The sequence below is a fragment of the Columba livia genome, chromosome 1 (assembly GCF_036013475.1).
Source record: "Columba livia isolate bColLiv1 breed racing homer chromosome 1, bColLiv1.pat.W.v2, whole genome shotgun sequence".
Classification (NCBI taxonomy): Eukaryota; Metazoa; Chordata; class Aves; order Columbiformes; family Columbidae; genus Columba; species Columba livia.
Genome location: NC_088602.1, coordinates 152162048 through 152181360, shown reverse-complemented (window position 1 = coordinate 152181360; position 19313 = coordinate 152162048). Strand labels below are relative to the sequence as shown.

The following is a 19313-nucleotide window of genomic DNA, read 5'->3' as shown; positions in this document are numbered from 1 at the left end:
AAGAATGGGGCCCTTCCTGTTGACGGCTGCAGGCACTGCAGTTTTTGATGCATCTCATCCATTTGCTGAGCTGACATCTCAGATGTCACGGTTTTACCAGGATTCAGAAAGCTGTAGTGGGTCAGACCGGCAGCAGACCACCAAACAGTGACCATGACTTTTTGTGGTGCAAGTTTGCCTTTGGGAAGTGCTTTGGAGGTTCTTCTTGGTCCAGCCACTGGGCTGGTCATTGCTGGTTGTCACATACAATCCACTTTCCATCACGTGTCACACTTCTTTCAAGAAATGGGTTGTTGTTGCACAGAATAAGAGAAAAAAACACTTCAAAATGACAATTTTTTTTGATTTTTGGTCAGCTCCTGAGGAACCCACTTGTTGAGTGGTCACTGATGAAACGCTTTCCCCCCAATGTTTGCTTCTAGCAATTAAACACAGAATAATTTTTTCCTTAAAACTGGAAAATGGGTGTAAAGACAATGCTGTATGATCCAAACAAGTACTCACCTCTGTTTGCAGGAGACTACAAAGTTCAGCATAGCAAAACCTGGGCACCTTCTCTTTTTAACACTGTATGTAGAGTTTTAAAAGTGCTGAGTTTAGGGCTCTGCTTTGGTTTGATACAGTCTCCAACACTCTTCCCAACCCCAGCAGGGCCTTCCCCAGAGGTTCAGGAGGGACATGCATGGTTCCAGGGTTTGCTTCTGTCCCTCCACTAATAATCCACTAACCTGAAAATCAGGGCAAAGTTTCAAGTCCAGTCCAAACAGAAGCATCTTATTATAGAATCATAGACTGTCCTGAGTTGAATGGGACCCACAAGGATCATTAAGTCTAACTCCTGTCCCTGCATATGACAACTCCAAGATTCACACCAGCTTTATCTCCTTTTTATCTTGTGGCACCCAGAACTGCACACAGTGTTTCAGGTGAAGCTGCATCAGTGCAGAGCAGGACCATCATTTTCTGGTAGTTTTATTTACAGTCTGCAGAGTATTCTGTAAAACACAGTAATGATTACAGACCAAAACACACAACATAGATATTTGCAAATGTTTAAGTAAACACAGTTTATTCAAAAGTAACTTTAGACGCTACTTTTCCCATAAAAAATATAAAAAAATAGTTTAGTTACTGTATTGCATCTGAACCCAGACATTTAAGAATTCTTCCTCTCCAAAAAAGGGCACTCCGATGATAAGAAGTTTAAGAGACTGCATCACCAATCAGAATTCTAATGCCAACTGCTTCAATCCACCAAAAGAACAAATCACTTTCAATGCACAACCAGCAGTAATTGTTCTGCAGTAAGTCTGCATTTTGCTTTTTCTTCACTAACTTGCTTCTTCCATGCCAGATTTTCAGACCTGTACACACTACTACATGCAAATAATGGACTGATTATAATGCAGACTATAGTGCCAGTCACCATGTAGGCAAACACCGCAGATTGGTTAATCTTGCATTACACAACATTTTTTTGCAAAAATATCAAGAAGGAAACACTTTCCTTTGGGACTGTTATTTAAAGGACTGTTATTTTCTTACGGAGCATCCAGTAAAAATAGCCTTTTCCCCATCTCCTTGAAAACAGTGCCCATTTTTGCTTGTTACTACTATTTATCTGATTTTAGCAACCATCTTCTGTATGGAAAGCTAATGGAGTTCTGAAAAACACCCCCTCAAGCCCCTTTCTCACTAGGATACATTTAATTCACACAAAAAAAGGCACAAAGATGAAACTCCTAAGCAGCATCAGTCAGAATTCTGCTGTGCGCTGCTCTTCTTTCTCTCACAGACATCGCTAGAGACATTGTGTGTCTCAGGAAACTCAACAAATACAGGAGCTAAGGAAACAGATGAGTTGAAAGGACTACAGCCTCTGCACAGCACAAGTAAGATATTGATCATTAACAAAGGAACACTGCTTAAAGTTTGATGTTGCAGCTGAGACTCAACCTGGAAGCATCAGGAAAAGCCAGCAGGAAAAAAGCTCAGCAGCATATAATACACTTGTTAACAGGGAGATGGAAGGTCCTCTGTGTGCCATGTTTTGCACTCAGGTTCAGCAATGACAGGGCTCTGCAGCCAGCAGCTTCTGACGATTTAGAGTGTTTTCTAAGTGCAGATTAAGCTCTCATCAACAGAGTCGTAGTATATGGTGCACATCATGAGCTGCAATAAAAAGCTTTTGCTTGCCAGAATGTAAACATCCAGGTTACTCATAGAAACAAATCTGACACTGGATTTTTGATCTAAAAAAGTAAACTTTCCATAAAAGGATAAATCACGAAAATACTCTTTCAGTAAGTCTCACATGCCATTTTAATACCTCTCACATCCTATGAGCAACTATGCAAAACATTTAGAAAGCTTTAGCAGTAGAAATGTTGATCAGTTAAACTGTTTGGCAAGCATGTGCTTCAAAACATCTCTGAAGAGCGTTCATGTTCACTAAACTGTTCCAGACCCTTCCACACTCCTTATTTTTCCTTGGTGGATCATCATCAGAACTACTCCCTGTGTGGCTGCTGCTTCTGGAGGAAGTAGAATCCAATTCAAATTCTGCAGGCTACATAATTTCACAGCATCCTTGTATTCCTCCTGAGTATCCCGCACCTTCTTCCAAAGGTCATGAAGTCTTCTTTTGTTCCAGCCAGGTCATCTTCTTCCCCACTGGCTCATCTTTTGGTACACGGGGCCAGGCTGCTCCTGTGCAGAGCTCACACACACACACACACACACATACACACACATACATGGCGCAAAGAATTTTATTCTACATGAGACACTGGGCTGTCCTGAGAGTCTGCACTCTGACCTCGTCTCTGAGATTTGGAGCTCCAGTGGAAAATGCAGTGGACCCTCATGTTCCAAACCTGCACGCAAGAGTAACACTTCACCCATCAGATGACACGGGAAACTAGGAAGGTGCTGAAAAGCTAGGAAAAAAAAAGGAAGAAAAAAAACTAGGAGAGGAAGAAAAAGCTAGGAAAGAAAAAATAAAAAGGGAGGAAAAAGAAGAAGAAAAAGGAAAGAAAAAAGAGAAAGAGTAAAAAGAAAAAAAAAAAGGAAAAATAGTAAAAAATTAAAAAAAAAAAAGAAGGAAAAAAAGAATAACAAAAAAGGGAAAACAGGAAGAAAAACCTACGTAGCCCCTCACAAGAATTCACAATCCCACACTCACCTGCCTCACGTTCCCCTGGTGTCCCCTCCTCTACCGTCCCCTCGGACACCACCTCTACCCGCACTCGCCAGGTGGCGCCTCGGTGTCCCCTCTATTCTGCCCCCCAATTTCCTCGGTGCCCTCTTCTCTCCCTTCCCCGTATGTCCCCATGACTCTGAACTTTGGTTCCGGCCAACTTTGGTTCCGCTAAGTGTCACATCGAAATTCTTCCCCGGTGCCCCCTCCCATTTACCTCCCCCTCCCCGGTGACCGTGAACTTCAGTTCCACCCAACTTCGGTTCCGCCTGGTGCCACCTCAAATCCCTTCCCCGGGTGTCCTCTCTCACCTTCCCCATCATCCTCGTGATCCTGAACTTTGGTTCCGCCCTGTGTCACATCGAATCCCCTCACCCGGTGTCCCCTCCTTTACGTTCCCCCCATTGCCATGACCCTAAGCTTCGGTTCCTCCCAATTTTGGTGCCACTCTGTTTCACATTGAATCCCTGAACGACATGACAGCTTTGAGACCCAGGATACTTTCTGCTAAAGTAAAACTTTCTTTTTAAATTTAAGTACGCTGAAGATGATGAGAGCACATTTTAGTTAAACTTCGGAAAACCTCACTAGGGAAGAGGAGTGTTTAAGATTTGCTGACAAAGAAGGAAAAAAAAAATTGGAAGCAAGAGGAAGACACCAGATCTATCTACAGAGGTAAACTGAAATTCACCAGGAAAGCCACAGCTTTGATGGGCAGTGCTTCCAAACATGCACTCACTTAAAAAGTTGGCAAGCTGTAACTTTTAGACATTTAGTACAGTGTCAATTACTTCAGGAAAACAGTTGTTAAATATTAATTTAGCTATACAAACCCTTTTAATAAAATAATGTTCCCTTTTTTTGCAACCCTAATGATGTTAAGTTGTTGAGGAAGTTCTTAGCTTCTTACCTTTCTTTTTCCCACCTTTCTGGATGTGGCCTTATAACAAAAGTCAGACTGTTCACAGATCTATGGCACTGAAGTGCCAAAAGGAGCCCAAGCCACCAAAGACACCCCAGATGGAACATGCCTTGTGCTGCTCCTTGTTCCTGTGGCCCAGGTAGGAATCGGATGGTGCCTTTATGGTCATCCCCACAGAGCACCAGCACTTTTCTGTGTATAAAGCTATAAAACAATATCTTATAATCATGACTAATACAGTTTTTTATGTTCTTGATTCAATTTATCAAAAAAGGAGTAGAAGACAGAACATGATCTCTTTGAAAAGTAAGGTCTGAACTACATTTTCATTAGTTCTTTCATGAAACTGGCAACAGGCTGGCTCAGTAACTGGCTCCAGTAGCCTGTCATGAAGAAAATACATTTAAAAACTGATGAGTCTTTTTCCTTTTCATACTATTTTTGGTTTTTTTTTCTGTCTGTGAAGGAATGCAATGCATGGGCCAAGCCCCGCAGGGCCACAGGGCCAGGGAGCCAGGCCTGGGGTGGAGCAATTCCCATGCCTCACCAGACAGACCTCCCCTGAGGAGAAGATCTTGCCTGGCTTCCAACTACTATGCCAGAAGGAAAGAGGTCTCCTGCGGATTGTGCAGCACATCTGCCAGCCCATTTTGGAATGTCACAGGCATCCCAGACATTCAGAAGGGGCAGAAGATATTCCAGTCGGGACAGCTGCATTCCAGCTTACCTGTCTATTCTAGTCCACATATCTGTGCTACTGGGATTTCACATTCCTGGCAGAAAACACAACTGAGGCACACAGAACATCTCTTCTGTAGTACCCAAACAAACTGCTGTCTTTTATACCTTAAAACTCACCTCAGGTCTCAAGCAAGATATTTCGCCTGTGAGTTGGGCAAGTGGGCTACAACAATCCAAAAATATACAAGTACCACTGGCTAGAAACGTGGGGGCTGTGTAAAGGTCGCCTTTCACAATTATTTGCTTTTTCTCTCCCAGCATTTTCGAAGTAGCTAGGCCAGCTATTTCCATGAGTTTATATTGCCAGGCACCAACCTAGAACAGAAGTGAGCGTCACTTGGGAATTGTAACCGAGAAACAAAGAAGTCAGGCAGATTTATTTAGGTACAGAAAGCTTCTCACTCCTTCCACAGAGCACCTTGAGCCACGCCATTGCTGGCTTCTCTCAGCACCTGCTGCTGCCCCAGAGGTTCCCTGCTCTGCTAGAGAAGAAAAAGGGGCTCTCAGAGGAGACCTACACCCAGTAGTCCACTGAGCCCCTTCCCCAGCCCCCCATGCACCTCCGCCCCACAAGGCCCCACCACCAACACCCCTTTCCTCACAGCTCGGAGCTGGAGGAGGTGGGAGGTTTAATGGTCACTGGAACGGCTCTGAGAGTCTGAGGGAAACAAAACCCAACTCTACTTTCATGAAGATTCTGACAGAGACGCTGCCAGAAAAGTTGTTGATCTTCACAAAGTGGTTTCCTGAGATAATGGCAAAGATCACATTTCTGGACCACTACAGCTAAACTTGTCACAAAGCTTAGTTTAATTGGACAGTCATCAATAAGGCATCCAGGTAAATTAAACATTCCTGCCAGTGTCACGTACATCATCCTACCAAATAAAACGTATTAAAGCAGAGGCCTGGGATTCTAAAAGCTGCTAGTGGTTGCTGGTCCTGGTCAGGCTGCTGCTGCTGGCAGTGGAAAGTCAGCTTGCACAAACCTCCTTCAACAGAACAACAAATCAAAAGGAAAGAGATTTGTGCAGAAAACATCACTCTCCATCTTTTCTGGGAAAACAAAACAGAACAAAAAAGATAATCCCATTTAAGGGGCAAAGAACAGAGCTGGGAGTTCTGAAGACCAGCAATACTGATGGCCCATTTCAAAAACTAGTAAAGCACAACAGAGGCCTGAGTTTCTTATTGCTTTATCCCAGTTCAGCCCAGGCTAAGGTGATGGTGAAGTACAAAGTAATTTAAAGCCAGAAAATGCAGATCCAGTAACAGCACGTAGGTCCCCATCCACACACCGGTGTAGTTTCTTTTGGTGAAAAGATATTCTACTGATTTTCCCCTCTTCCTGTTCCACGTAGATCCCCATAAATTTGCCCCAAAGTATGCAATGGATTCTCTCTCACAATTCTTTTAGCTGAGCCTCTTCAAATGTTTCAGTTCACACCAGTCCAGTATCCTGCTGATACATCAGCTCAGAGATGCTTCCCGGGCGCTCACCGAGAGGCACGCAGCTGCCCGCACTTTGACAAGAACGTGGCACGGAGTCTAAGAACCATCGTCCGTGCTCTGCAATACCCAGCAATACTTTGCCGTCAGGTTCCTGAGACCAAACGGTGCAGACGGGAGAGGACGTCTCCCCACCTTGCACGCCTGGCCAGTGATCAAGGGAAACAGCATGCTGTGTAAATAAAATGGCATCTTACCACCACCAGTCAAAAAACAGACGTGGGTCAAGCAGGGCTTAAAATACTAGTTTTAGACAGTAACTCTGATGTCACAAGCAGCATGCTTTTAGAGACACCAATTTAATAAATGTAATTACCTTATGCTCATGATATTACAAGGTGACACCTGAATTAGTTTTCACTGCAGGACAAACTCTGTTAGGAATACTGTCATTTGTTCTTACCCTTCTGCAGCAAAAGGGAGAGTTTTAGAATCCACAACACATACACATGCAAAAACTGCTATCTGAAGCTAACCCTGCACCGCAGCAGCTTCTGAATTAGCAGAAACTCCTGCATTAGCAGCAGGTTCCTGCTGCGCTTCCTCCACAGCAGGGGATGCCTCTGGAGCTGGTAAGTCATTCTCCCCTCCAGTTTCTGGGGACAGCCCAGAACTCTCCTCCTGTGCTGCAGGTCTCACAGCAGCTACTACATCAGCCTTTTCCATGGCCATCTCCACTTCAGTGACTTCTGTTGTCTTTTCTTCATCACTGTTTAAGGGTTTATTTAATACAACATAATAAAGCACATGCACGCAACACAAATTCACCAACTACTTTTTCACATCATCGTCATTTAAATTTAAAATGGGAAGCTAAGCTTTGGGATCAGAATTCACAAAGTCAAGAAATCAATCATTAATCCCCCATATTGCCTAAGCTGGCACCAAAGAAAGATGTTTACAAGAAGAGTAAACCATATTCTTAATTACTGAGTTTCATAACTCCTTTAGCGTAATAAGAAAAGAAACTGTGGCTTAAAGCAAGTGACCACAAGAGGTGGGCATGCAAGGAAGGATCAAAAAGGACCACACCAAAGTATTGCTCCAAACCCACCCTGCTGAAAGGGCTAATGATAACGCATTCATGGGCATCACAGGCACCAGGATTCTTGCCCTGTTCTCACCCAGGACTGGGGTTACCACACGGGGAAAAAGACATTTGCAACCACACTTAGAAGCTCTTACGAAGTTTATTATCAATCAGGCTCACAACCTGGAAGCTCTGCAACCCCAGGTGTGCCTCCAATTTGCACAGGGCTATTTTCATGGTGGTTTACTTGGCTGGCTAGAATAATGGAGAGCAGAAGTGATTAGTTTTTGGCTTGGTTTTGTGCCTTCTCTTAGCTCTGCAGTGCCATGGGTACTTTGCTATTCCTCTTCACCCTCCTTTTTTTAAAGCCATATTCAATGCACTGTCATCACACTTGGGAGTGCAAGAGCCACAGCACTCAAGTGAGAAACATAAGGTCTGTAGGGCAGAATAAAACAGGGGGCCCTTATTGAAACTAGGTATTAAAGAAAGAAAATTTATTAATTTTAAGTAGTCAGCATTCACTTTTCTGGAGATAGGACCACTTGTGATGGATCATTAACTTTTTGGAAGTCCCAGCTACCTTTCAAAGACTTGTCTAGACTGCTGTAGGTCAGACTCTTTAGAATCTGAAAAAAACAGTATTTCCCAAGCATGTATTATTTCAAACTCAGCTGAGACAAGCCATGAAAAACTAAGAGCGCAAAGATGGACAAACACCATACAAACACGCACTAAAATCAGCTTAACAAAATAAAGTTATATAGCAAGTGCTCATTGCAATTTTACAGCTAGAACCAACTCACCATGTGAAAAAATAGTACTGGAAATAAAGTTCGTAATACAGCGCTCCTCTGCCTGCCACCGTGGCCCCGACGGGGTCGGGAAAGGGTGCAGAGGCAGCCCCGCTCCCGCGCCCCGGTGCCCGTGACTTACCTTTCGGTGGCCGGTCTCATCTCATCCCGTCCCGTCCTGTCCCTCCCGCGGCGCGGGGGCCTTTTTTGGGGAGAGCGGGTGTTGACCTAAGTCCCCCGCTCCAGCGGGGATGAGCTGCAACAAGGGCTGTATCACGCACGTCCCTTCGCGCTTTCTCGCTTCTTCCCCATCCTTCCCCGCAAAAGAAAGTAAAAAAAAAGAGGAAAGAAACAGGGAAGCGCAGCCAGAAGCGCCCGCGGGCACACGCCGCTGCCGGGGGCGAAGGCGCAGCCCCGACTTTGCTTCCCGGGAGGAACCGCGGCGCAGCTGAGCGCCGGCAAAAGTTGGCAGCAGCTGCGCGGAGCGGCCCCTCCAGCGCGTCTCGCTGCTGCCGCCGGGCTGGGCGGAGAGGGGGACACCGCGGGCTCGGCCGCCCTGTCCCACCACCGCGCCTCTCCGCGGGGGGCGGAGGTCCGGGTCTGCGGGGACACCCCCGCCCCACTCTGACCCCCGGGGGCGGCGGCAGCAGCAGCCCCCTGCAGAGCCGCCCGGGGCCCGCAGCTTTGTGCTTCGCGCCGCACTGCGGGGAGCTGCCCGGCGGTCGGGCACAGGCAACTCATCACCTTCTCCCTCTTTACGTTTGGATCAGAGACAGCTGATCCAGGACAGCGGGGACATTTTTCTATATGTTTTCTTGCTGCAAAACGAATTGCGGTTTTTGCATTGTTGAAATTTTCCGTTTGATATTGGCATACATTCTTAAATTTGGTTATGTTATACATCACTTGATTGTGTTTTTCTCACTTTCTGTGGGTGTGTGGTTTTTTGTTTGTTTGTTTGGGTTTTTTTGTTTTTTTTTTGTTTGTTTGTTTGTTTTTGGTTTTTTTGCTACTGACTCATTCCTTGCTGTTCATTTTATATTTATTTTAGACTATGGAAATAACACTAGACAGAAAGCAAATTCGAATGATTTTCTTATTTGAGTTCCAAGTGGGTTGTAAGGCAGCAGAGACAACTTACAACATCAGCAATGCATTTGGCCCAGGAACTGCTAACGAACGTGCAGTACTGTGGTGGTTCAATAAGTTTTGCAAAGGAGAAGAGAGCCTTGAAGATGAGGAGCGTAGCAGCCGGCCATCAGAAGTTGATAACGACCAACTGAGAGCAATCATCAAAGCTGATCCTCTTACAATAGCATGAGAAGTTGCCAAGAACTCAACATTGACCATTCTATGGGCATTTGAAGCAAATTGGAAAGGTGAAAAAGCTTGATAAGTGGGTGCCCCATGAGCTGACCGAAAACCAAAGAAATAATCATTTTGAAGCCTGGAGACAAAAAGCGGATTGTATATGACAACTGGTGACGACCAGCTCAGCAGTAGGACCAAGAAGAACCTCCAAAGCACTTCCCAGAGGTAAACGTTCACCAAAAAAAGGTCACGGTCACTGTTTGGTGATCTGCTGCCAGTCTGATCCACTACAGCTTTCTGAATCCCAGCGGAACCCTTACATCTGAGATTTCTGCTCAGCAAATTGATGGGATGCACCGAAAACTGCAACACCTGCAGTTAGCATTGGTCAACAGAAAGGGCTCTGTTCTTCTCCACAACAATGCCTGAACACACGTTGCACAACCAAGGCTTCAAAAGTTGAATGCACTGGGCTATGAAGTTTTGCCTCATGTGCCACATTCACCTGAGCTCTCACCAACTGACTGCCACTTCTTCAAGCACCTTGACAGCTTTTTGCTGGGAAAACACTTCCATAACCAGCAGGATGCAGAAAATGCAAGAGTTCGTCGAATCCTGAAACAGGGATTTTTGCACTACAGGAATAAACAAACTCTCATTGGCAAAACTGTGTTAATTGTAGTGGTTCCTATTTTGATGAATAAAGATGTGTTTGAGCCTAGTTCAAATGACTGAAAATTCACGGTCCAAAACTGCAACTACTTTTGCACCAACCTGATATTACCTGGGAGGTGCAACAAAAAGGTGGAAAGTGTCTTTTGCTGTTGAAAACATACCCTTCTCTCTTTTCATTTACTTTTTGGTAGATCAGTCATAAAAACGTCAAGTGCTACATAAGCATTAAACAAGTTATCACTGATTGCAGCTGATGGGTAATTTCCCTGAAGGTGATCGTTCCTTCCCTACTACTTCAACAAACTGGGGGGGCAAAAATAAAATGAACCCCTCCTTTTTTTTTGCAAGACTGCTGAGCAAAGCTGATAGTGAAGACTCAGTGGAGGGATGGAAATTGTTGTATTCTGTACGGTGACAATCAGCTTCATGCTGTGAAGACACAATCCCCAAAACAGCTCATGTCTTCAGGGGTGGGTAGCTGTCCAGACCTCTGCTAATTGCCATTAGTTAATACCACTTACCTCCCAGTCTCTCAACTTACAGGGTAACTACTTTGTTCACTGCAAGTGAGAGAGCACTCTGCCCAAGGGTCTACTTAAAAGTATAAGTTCATTGAGAAAAATGCAGAATTAAGAAAAAAAACCCACGGGAGCCCCCATCCAGTTCTCCTTCTGTTTTCACATCACTGTCGCTACCTATTTTGCTACAAATTTTCAGATTGGTTCAATGGTAGGAATTTGGGGAATGGAAGAAACACGCAGAAGTTTAGGATTAATTTATGCATATTTAAGGAGAACCTAAAAATACCTGCTATTTGCACATGACATCATGACGTATTCCTTTCTTTGCCTCCAAGTGCAATACCTCAATTAAAAAAAAAAAAAAAAAATCACAGCAAATAACACGTGCTCCTCTTCTGCTGTAGAAGACACAGAGATTCAGTCATCCAAAAATGCAAGAATCTGGCTACATAAGAAAGCCAAAATTGCTATAGAAAATCTTGTGCAATCTCACTAGTTTCACCCCAAGCCTTTGGAGCATGCAAGAGCTGGCAAGGGCTGCTCAGGTGAGGGGAGGCAGCGACTTTTGGGTCCTATTCCTGGCACAATGGTGTTCTGTAGAGCCTGCAAAAATGGCTGGCTTGGGTTTGAGATTATTAGAGGTAAAATATTGCTACCCAGCCAAAGAGCTCTTGAGACTGTCTGCTTTACACACAGGCAAACTGATTATTTTTAACGTGAGGACAGTTTTAGTGCTATTGTTCTTAGAGGGTGTTACTGCTTGTGGTTTCAGGGGAAGTGAGATTACATCCCTGGGAATTACTGAGGTGTGTGAAAACTGACTCCTCTGTGTGTAGATAACTCTCTTTTGGTTGCTTACAATTCCACCTCTATTGCACCTGTAAATCTCTATCATGATTTAAAGCAGCTTGTACAGAGTAGTTACTGTCAAAATTCCTTTCTCAGATATTTGAAGTTCTGCATGTTAGCTCCATGATTTCAGAATTAAGATTTTTTTCCTTCCATTTTGAAAATATCACGATACATACATGTGTTTGCATTTCCATTCCCAAGCTGATTGCATATCAAATGTTCACTCCTGTTGTTTCAGAGGTTTTTAAACTAGGGTTTAAAAAACTTAAGACAAAAGTATAAGTGAATTAGTACCAGATAAAACTAGTAATTCAGATTTCCTAGTGATGTATTAAGTAATGACCACTTGATTAATCCCATCCTATGTACTCAAAAGCGTAACGTAATTTGACTGTAGTAAATTTTGCTGCTATCTATCTCACGTGACAACTTTGTGTAAGCAATATAGGAAAGAAGTCTGAAGAGCTAGTAGAAAAAGGCTAAAATACTAAGTAGAAGTAACCCACTTTTAGAATAGCAGGCTGTGCCCTGAGCCCTGCACTACTTACATTTTTATCTTGACAAATTGAAGACGTGATCTGACAAAACAGGTTGCGGTTCAATAGTGTAAAGATCTCATAGCCACAAAACATAAGCAAAAGGGATAGAGAATACAACTGCACAGGTAGCAACTCTTTAGAAAGAGTACTGGAAGCAATAGTGGGTCTTGAACTGAGCTTGAATCAAAGTCACTATACTGAATTGGAAAATGTAATATAATAGTCTTATTTATACATGACAGCATGAATGACTGCAAGATAAAGTAATCTTCAGTATTGGTTCCGCTTCAGCTGGAGAACTGGATTTGTCTTGAGGCACTGCGTCTCCAGAAAAAAGTGGAACAGCAGACAAGAGGTCTAGTATGTTTTTGTTAAGAGAAATTACATAAAGCATATCTAATTTATTTCTTTTGCAGTTACAGGCCTTATAGACAAAGGAAACTGAAGTTCAGATGATAACTATAGACAGGGATCAAAAGTCTACTAGATATGGCCTCAGAAGAAACACTGAAGATATTCAAGTGTCCAGACAACAAGCAGCTTCTGGATATGTAGTAACAGTCTTCCAATAACTTAAAAACTACTTTAAAGAAAAATAAAATAAAACTGTTTTCTTTAATGCCTACTATGGACACAAGAAGAACGAATAAACAAATTAAGGCAAGAGTTTGGACATTGGAAATACTTTCTACTTGAGTAAAACACTTGCGCAGTCTGCCTAGGGAGGTCACTGAGCTTTCATCAACAGGGGTCTTTGGTAACAGGCTCATCAAGGATATGAAGTGACACAGGCATTGCAGGTGCAAGACATAGCTCTACACCAGATGATTTCCTGAACTCTTTTCTAGTCCTGTTTCATATAATTGCGTTAGTTTAGAGTGGGTTGTACAAAAAGTGATGGCAGGCTGACACATAAGTATTGTAATACAGAGAAGATATCAAAGGTAGCTTTCTGACACCCAAAGACGCCAGACCCCAGCTTTCCACCTTTTCCAATTTGACAATGTTGTTTTTCCTAACCTGTCCTCTGTTGTTGGAATCAGTGGGTCAGCTTTAGCTGGAAAAAAGATAAAAGCTTTTAGCCCTCATAACTCTGGCAGTTTGCACAAGTTCAAAGGGCTAATGTAAGAAAAAGTCTGTTGAAGGTTATTACATTCGTAGAAGCTATGTCTGGCTAGGAAGGTCCCCATGCGTCAAATACTTGAAGGTTAGACAAGAACCCAGGGACACCACCATGCACACCTGAGCCAGCTGGATAATTTCTCCTGGACATCTCCATTATTTTCTTCAGTGACAGGATCTGGTGGAATTACTCTATGTATTAGCAAATAAACTCATGTGTCACATTCTTACACATCCTAAAAGTGTCTTCATCAGCTCACTAATATCCTATTTCAGCTTGAGAGGGACTTCCTAAATTGATCTCACCCACCCTGGTTTTTCTGTCAGCCCCTTCAAGACCAGATCATGCTTTTTTCCCTTCATTAACTGAAGCTGACTTTCCAGATCCAGCTTCTCCCCAGTGAGCTAGTTCCATCAGACCTAACCATTCACATACATGCCCCATTGCGTAAATGTCGTACCTTTTTGGGTCCCATTTCCCATTAGGCCTTGCCCTGAGCTGACCACATGCTCCTTCTGGGAGCAGAAAGTCTTAAACTTACCTACTTCCTCTCCTACTTGCAACCTGATCTTGAAAGGGATCTTAATGTAACACGAGCTTTGTGACTAAACCACTTCCTGTTCTGCGCAACTATTCGTATTTGTTCAAAAAACCCTGAGATTAGGCTTCCGTTCAGTACCTACTCTGTGCCTATCATTTAACTTATAATATTTGGCAGTATGACCACACAATAAATTATTTACAAAACCTTGAAAGAGCATTAGTGCTGTGAAGTACTTTTCTACCATTCCTGAACAGGACATGAAAACTGGAACCACTGTGTTGGGTTTTCCAGTAGCAGGAAGACAGCTGACCATACTGTATTAAGAACTTACAGTGGTTTGTTAATATGATTATAGCAGAGGGATGACAACTCTCATTACTGACCTCTACCTTTCATGCTTGACACATGGTGTTGGATATTCATGTTTTCACTTCTCCATGAATCGTTAGAACTCCACTATGGAGAATATAATAAAACTGCTATACAGAATGTTTTGAAATCGTTAGAGAACAGCTACGTATCCACAGAAGTTATTTCTTGGAACTATCCGCTATGGAAAATTCTTTTTGGCACTCTAAGCACATTTTCAAAGTCTGTGCTGTCCTTTGCTTAGGGACTTGTCTCATGTCATCTTTCACTTAATTATTGTGCTCTTTGACCTCACTGTATTTCTCCCATCTTCAGAAAACCAGCACTTAGGTCACCCTCTTTTCAACAGCATGAATGTCCACTACCTTCTACTTGCCAGTATTCTGTTTAGCTGTGTCTGAATGACCAGAAGAGGCCTTAAATCCCCTGGTTCTCTCTCTTTCGGACAGAAACTGTTTGTGCCATACCAAGCACACATGAGATTCCACCTCTGCTGAGGTCCAGTCAATCTACCACACTGTGCCTCTGATTGTAGTCAGCCACAAAGACAAAGGAATTTTCACTTTATTTTATTGAAACAGGTCATATCCTGGTGCATTCCCGAATGACTTAACCAATGGAGATATTGAGCACACAGATTTGTTTAGCAGCCTTAGGGGGCAAAAGAATGACCAGCTCCTCCATGTTAAAAATCAAGACACCTGTTTCAGCAGTGGGAGGGTGTGAGGACACACAAGAGAAACAGCAGCTACTATCTCCTCACTTCTCCAGGCCTTTTCTTGTCTCCCTTTTTTGAAACAGCAGCTTGATCATGATGATAAGAGCTGAGACACACAGTTTTACTGACAGCAAGGAAAATAACACACTGGTTGGAGTGGAAGAAGAGGTCAGAACCAATTAAATCTCCTAGGCTGCACAGACTAAAGTAGCAATCGATACCCTGAACACGGTTGTTGAATGATTGTTCAGGACGCCCTTTTCCCACTTGTGAACAAGGATTTTTCTTGATAAACAGCTGTAAAGTGAATAGCATCTTAAAACCCTAGACTGTACCTTAGGCTTCAGGAGAAGAGACAGTTCATTGATTTAACAACTCATGCTTATAGCTAAAATCTGCCCAGGATGGCAGATTCATTCAAGGATAAAGGAGCAAAGGTGAGTGTAAATCATGGGTAATGCCCTGGATTCCAGAGAGTTCTCACGGCTGCTTTGAACTGTTACAGCTTTCAAGAGACTTTCATATGCCATCCCTCTCTATCTGCTCAGACTTGCAGGGCACCTTGATGCCTTGTGTGTACACATGCGATGGGACAGAGGTAGATGCAAACTTCCCAGCCATCCCTCTGGGCTCAAGGAGATGCCTCTTCCTGGGGTATGTCCTCATCCCCAGCAGGCTACACCCGCCCAAGTGCTACGTTGCTTGACAACCTAAAACACTACAGTATGGTGATGAAACTGGCCCAAGGCCTTTATAAAACTGTTTTCAATAGTGCCAGTTTCCTAAAAAGCAAAAGAAAACCAAACAGATTGTGTGAGTGAATAATAGGCACGCCACAGAGTTCCTTCTCCTCCAGAAAAATAATGGGTGCATGCAGCAGGCTGTTCCCTCACTGGAGAGGTCCACAGGCTCTGAAGTTAATGAATATTCCAGCTAATGGGAATTGTAATCATTGGCACCAGGCCCACATTTAGCTCAGTACCAGCCCTAACACAAGGGAGGCATTCAGAAGCAGCTCACATTCAAGGGCAGAAGAAATGAGCTGCCAATTGTGTCAGATGTTGCCTCAGGGGAAAATCCAGCTTGTGGTGCAGCTGCCTGCCACATTTCTCTGATACCTTCCAAAACAGGCCGCCTCTCTTGTGCCTAGCACCCACAAATCACCAAAATTAATAGCGTAGTGCTCTTATTATCTGCTAAGATTATTTTGATTGTGTACGGAACAGTGCACAGGTGACAACACAAACAAATTACCTTTCTCATTTCTGAGAAAGGTGTGAGCTGGTTTCTCTCTGAAGTGCTCTCACTTTCATCCTCGGCTTGGCACAAAAGCTTGAAAGCAAATGTAGTGGAAAAAACAGCAACATCTCACCTCATTTTTTTCCTTGGATAGCTATACTTGTATGCATATATTCATGTGTGTATATGCATATGGAAGGTGAGAGTATATTGGTTAGAGCAGCTCCCTTAGTGAGAGGGAAAGCTGTCCGTCATACCTGCCAAGCACGGTAGTGCAGAATCACTTGCACTGCAGTGACCTTACCTCTCTGATGTTTGCACTTGTGTGACCAATATTAACTGAGGCAGGGATCCTAAAGTGGCTCCTCCACATCCCATGAGAATTGCCCTAGGTAAGGCCTTCCTCATTCTTCTTCTTAATAAGCAATTACTTACAGAAGGTGAAACCACTTTAACAAAAGAAGAGAGAAATTGAACCTCATTCTCTTTCTCTGAAAGGTATTGCATTTGTCTTAACACAGAACATTTTTGACAAAGGAAAAACTTTTGTGGGGTGGGAAGCCCGGTTTCCACTCAGCATTAATTGTACCTCTGTACCAGGAGATAAGATAAGCAGAAATAGCCTTATTAAACCTTATTAAGTGAGGTCTGGGTACTAAAATCCAAACCAATAATGGCTTGGATTTAGTACTTTTAGTTGAGCTCACAAAACCTAAAAGGATTATGCAAACAGTTGAAGAAATGCTTCTAGTTCGTTTTCCTTTGGAGCCAAGTCTTTATGTCAGGCTCCACAGAAAGCAGTGATAGTTTTTTATCTACCCATATAGGTTTTATGAATATCCTCAGAACAAGATGCCTATCTGTCTGTCTCGCTTTCATACATCTGTGTTCCCACAGCTGTGACATCCTGGCCTTAATCCAGGCTTCAGATATTAGGTTTCATCAAGGAAAATTTATGTCTCTAATAATGTGGATCTGCCTGGAGGAGCTCAGCATTGAGAGGCTGCAGTGGTAGGGCTACTCGGAGTGTAGGAAAGACCAATGCATCGGGCCACCAGGCTGCAAAGGTTAGGTGCCATAAACAGAATCAGAGGAAGGTAGGATTGGAGCTGGACAAAACCACCTCAGCCCCATCTCACTGTTTGCACTAGGTCCTCATGTGTAGGAGCCCACAGTAGGACATCTGTGCAACACCAGTGGCGTGGTGGGATTAACTGATGTAGCAGGGGTTGGAAAGCTCTTACAGTGCTCTCATGCAGAGATGAGGTGATCAGGAGAGCATGCAGAGGTGAACTAGGAGATGAGGAATAACTCCACTGGTGCAGTGCTGCAGGAACATCAGTAAAAGGGAGAAGAGAGCACAGGAGAAGAGATGTGAAGAGGTAACATCCTGACATGCATGTGCAGTCATAGCATCGAAGCAAAGGTTTGCACCAAACTGTAGAGCATGGCTGGAGTTGAGAAAAAAAATACAGGAAAACCATCTTAGCATAATGTGCTAAGTACACTGGTCCTGTAGCCTCATTACAGCTCTGGGTCCCCAGCTGGTCTGTCTTCCTGGCCATTCAGCTGTTCAGGCTGGTGCAGCTGGGAGTTCTTCAGCCTCACTGGCCTGGAGCTGGTTCCCCTCCAGGACAGACCTCATGCCTTTTGCTAACAAAGGGGTGCAGGACTGGTTGGATACTGACAGCACGTGCAGCAAACTTTATCTGAAAACTGGTAGGTACCACTACAGTGATAACAGTGTTGTACATAGTGTGTGCTAACAGGTTGTTTAGGAACCAAACAGCACTTGAAAAAAAAAAAGTAGGAAAAAACGTCCAGACACAGTCTTCTTGAGACCACTTCTATGACACATTAATCTCTGAATGTAGAGTTCATATGACTAAAAAGGTCATTATTAGGTAACCTCCTTTTGTGACCTGTATAACTTCTTCATCATTAAACTAAATCAAAAGGACCAGATGCCTGGAGTGTTCCAAAATTGTGTACATTTCCCTTCTCAAATGGCCTTCTGTCTCCTCACATAATGTTGGCCATTGCCAGTAAACTGACGGAAAAGCAAAATGTCACCCTGCACCTTCAACAGCTGGATATAATGGTTATGTCACATTTTAGTCAAAATAGGAGAATGACGGAAGGAGGCAAATTATGCTGAAGCAGATGCTGTTAAGTATCAAAGTTAGACTAAATGTGAATGTTAGCAAACTGGGAGAGCAGAAAAAAAAAAGGGAATTTAACACAATCCTTTTTGAAAGTATAAAATAAAAATGGTTGATCCCTTCTGTTCCTCCCCTCCCCTCCCCTCCCCTCCCCTCCCCTCCCCTCCCCTCCCCTCCCCTCCCCTCCCCTCCCCTCCCCCCCCCTCCCCTCCCCTCCCCTCCCTGTTTCAGTCACTATCTTCCTTTTTTAATTTGACAGTAAGCCTAATGGAAAACACCAGCAGCTGAGCTAATTTTCTGAAACACTGGACAACAAAGCGAAAAGATGAAGGCAGCTTTGCAGATTTTGCAGGTTACTGCCTCTATGACAAAAACCTCTTTCATTGCCTCCACGCCCTCCCTCTGGGGACGTGCATGTCCTGCTGTCTTTAGTTGGAAAGCTGAAAGAAACTTAGCAGATAAATGGGTTCAAGCATGTGTCCCAGGGTGATAATAGTTCTGATGTTATTCTAATTTTCTCCTAGTAAAACTAGGGCTTGGTCCTGAAACGCCCTCTCGGGCCAGTGGCCAGTACATATTTAAGGAGTCCTGTTTTAATCACGGAATATTATTTGCAGCAGAGCTCTTAGATCTTTATGGATAACTGAATGGGAAGGAACTTCATGTTTGGTGTTTGAGTGCCAGAAAGGAGATAGGACACTGAGATGCTGAAGCAGAGACTGCTTCTCCAGGTGTGTTGACCCACTAGCAGCCACAAGGCTGCAAGGATTTACATTCTCTCCAACAGCTGTGGTTGCTCTGCCTGCTGTTCTTACATCTCTCTACCTCCCTGTCCCACAGTCTGCTCTTATAGTGACCCAGTGTCTTGCTTCCTTCTGGCATCAGTCCTTGGGGTAGGGGGAACGGCAGGAGCAGAGGAGATTTGGGAGCCAAGTGCTGGGTGCCAAGTTGGTAGCTTTGAGCAGTTTACCTGTAGTTGTTTACTCTGCCTCCCTCCTTGTTCAAATGCTCTCATTAGTTTACTCCTAATTATAATACTCCTGTGGCTTGCTAAGTAGGCTGCTG

General features: G+C 43.8%; 1 long non-coding RNA gene across 1 annotated transcript; it reads right to left on the bottom strand.

The window, feature by feature from the left end:
* Positions 1-1052: 1052 nt before the first annotated feature.
* On the bottom strand, positions 1053-8933 carry LOC135576059 (uncharacterized). Its single transcript, XR_010467649.1, has 2 exons — positions 8338-8933; positions 1053-5177 (listed from the first exon to the last, which is right to left on the bottom strand). It is a non-coding gene; the product is annotated as an uncharacterized LOC135576059 (long non-coding RNA).
* Between the last annotated feature and the right edge of the window lie 10380 nt (positions 8934-19313).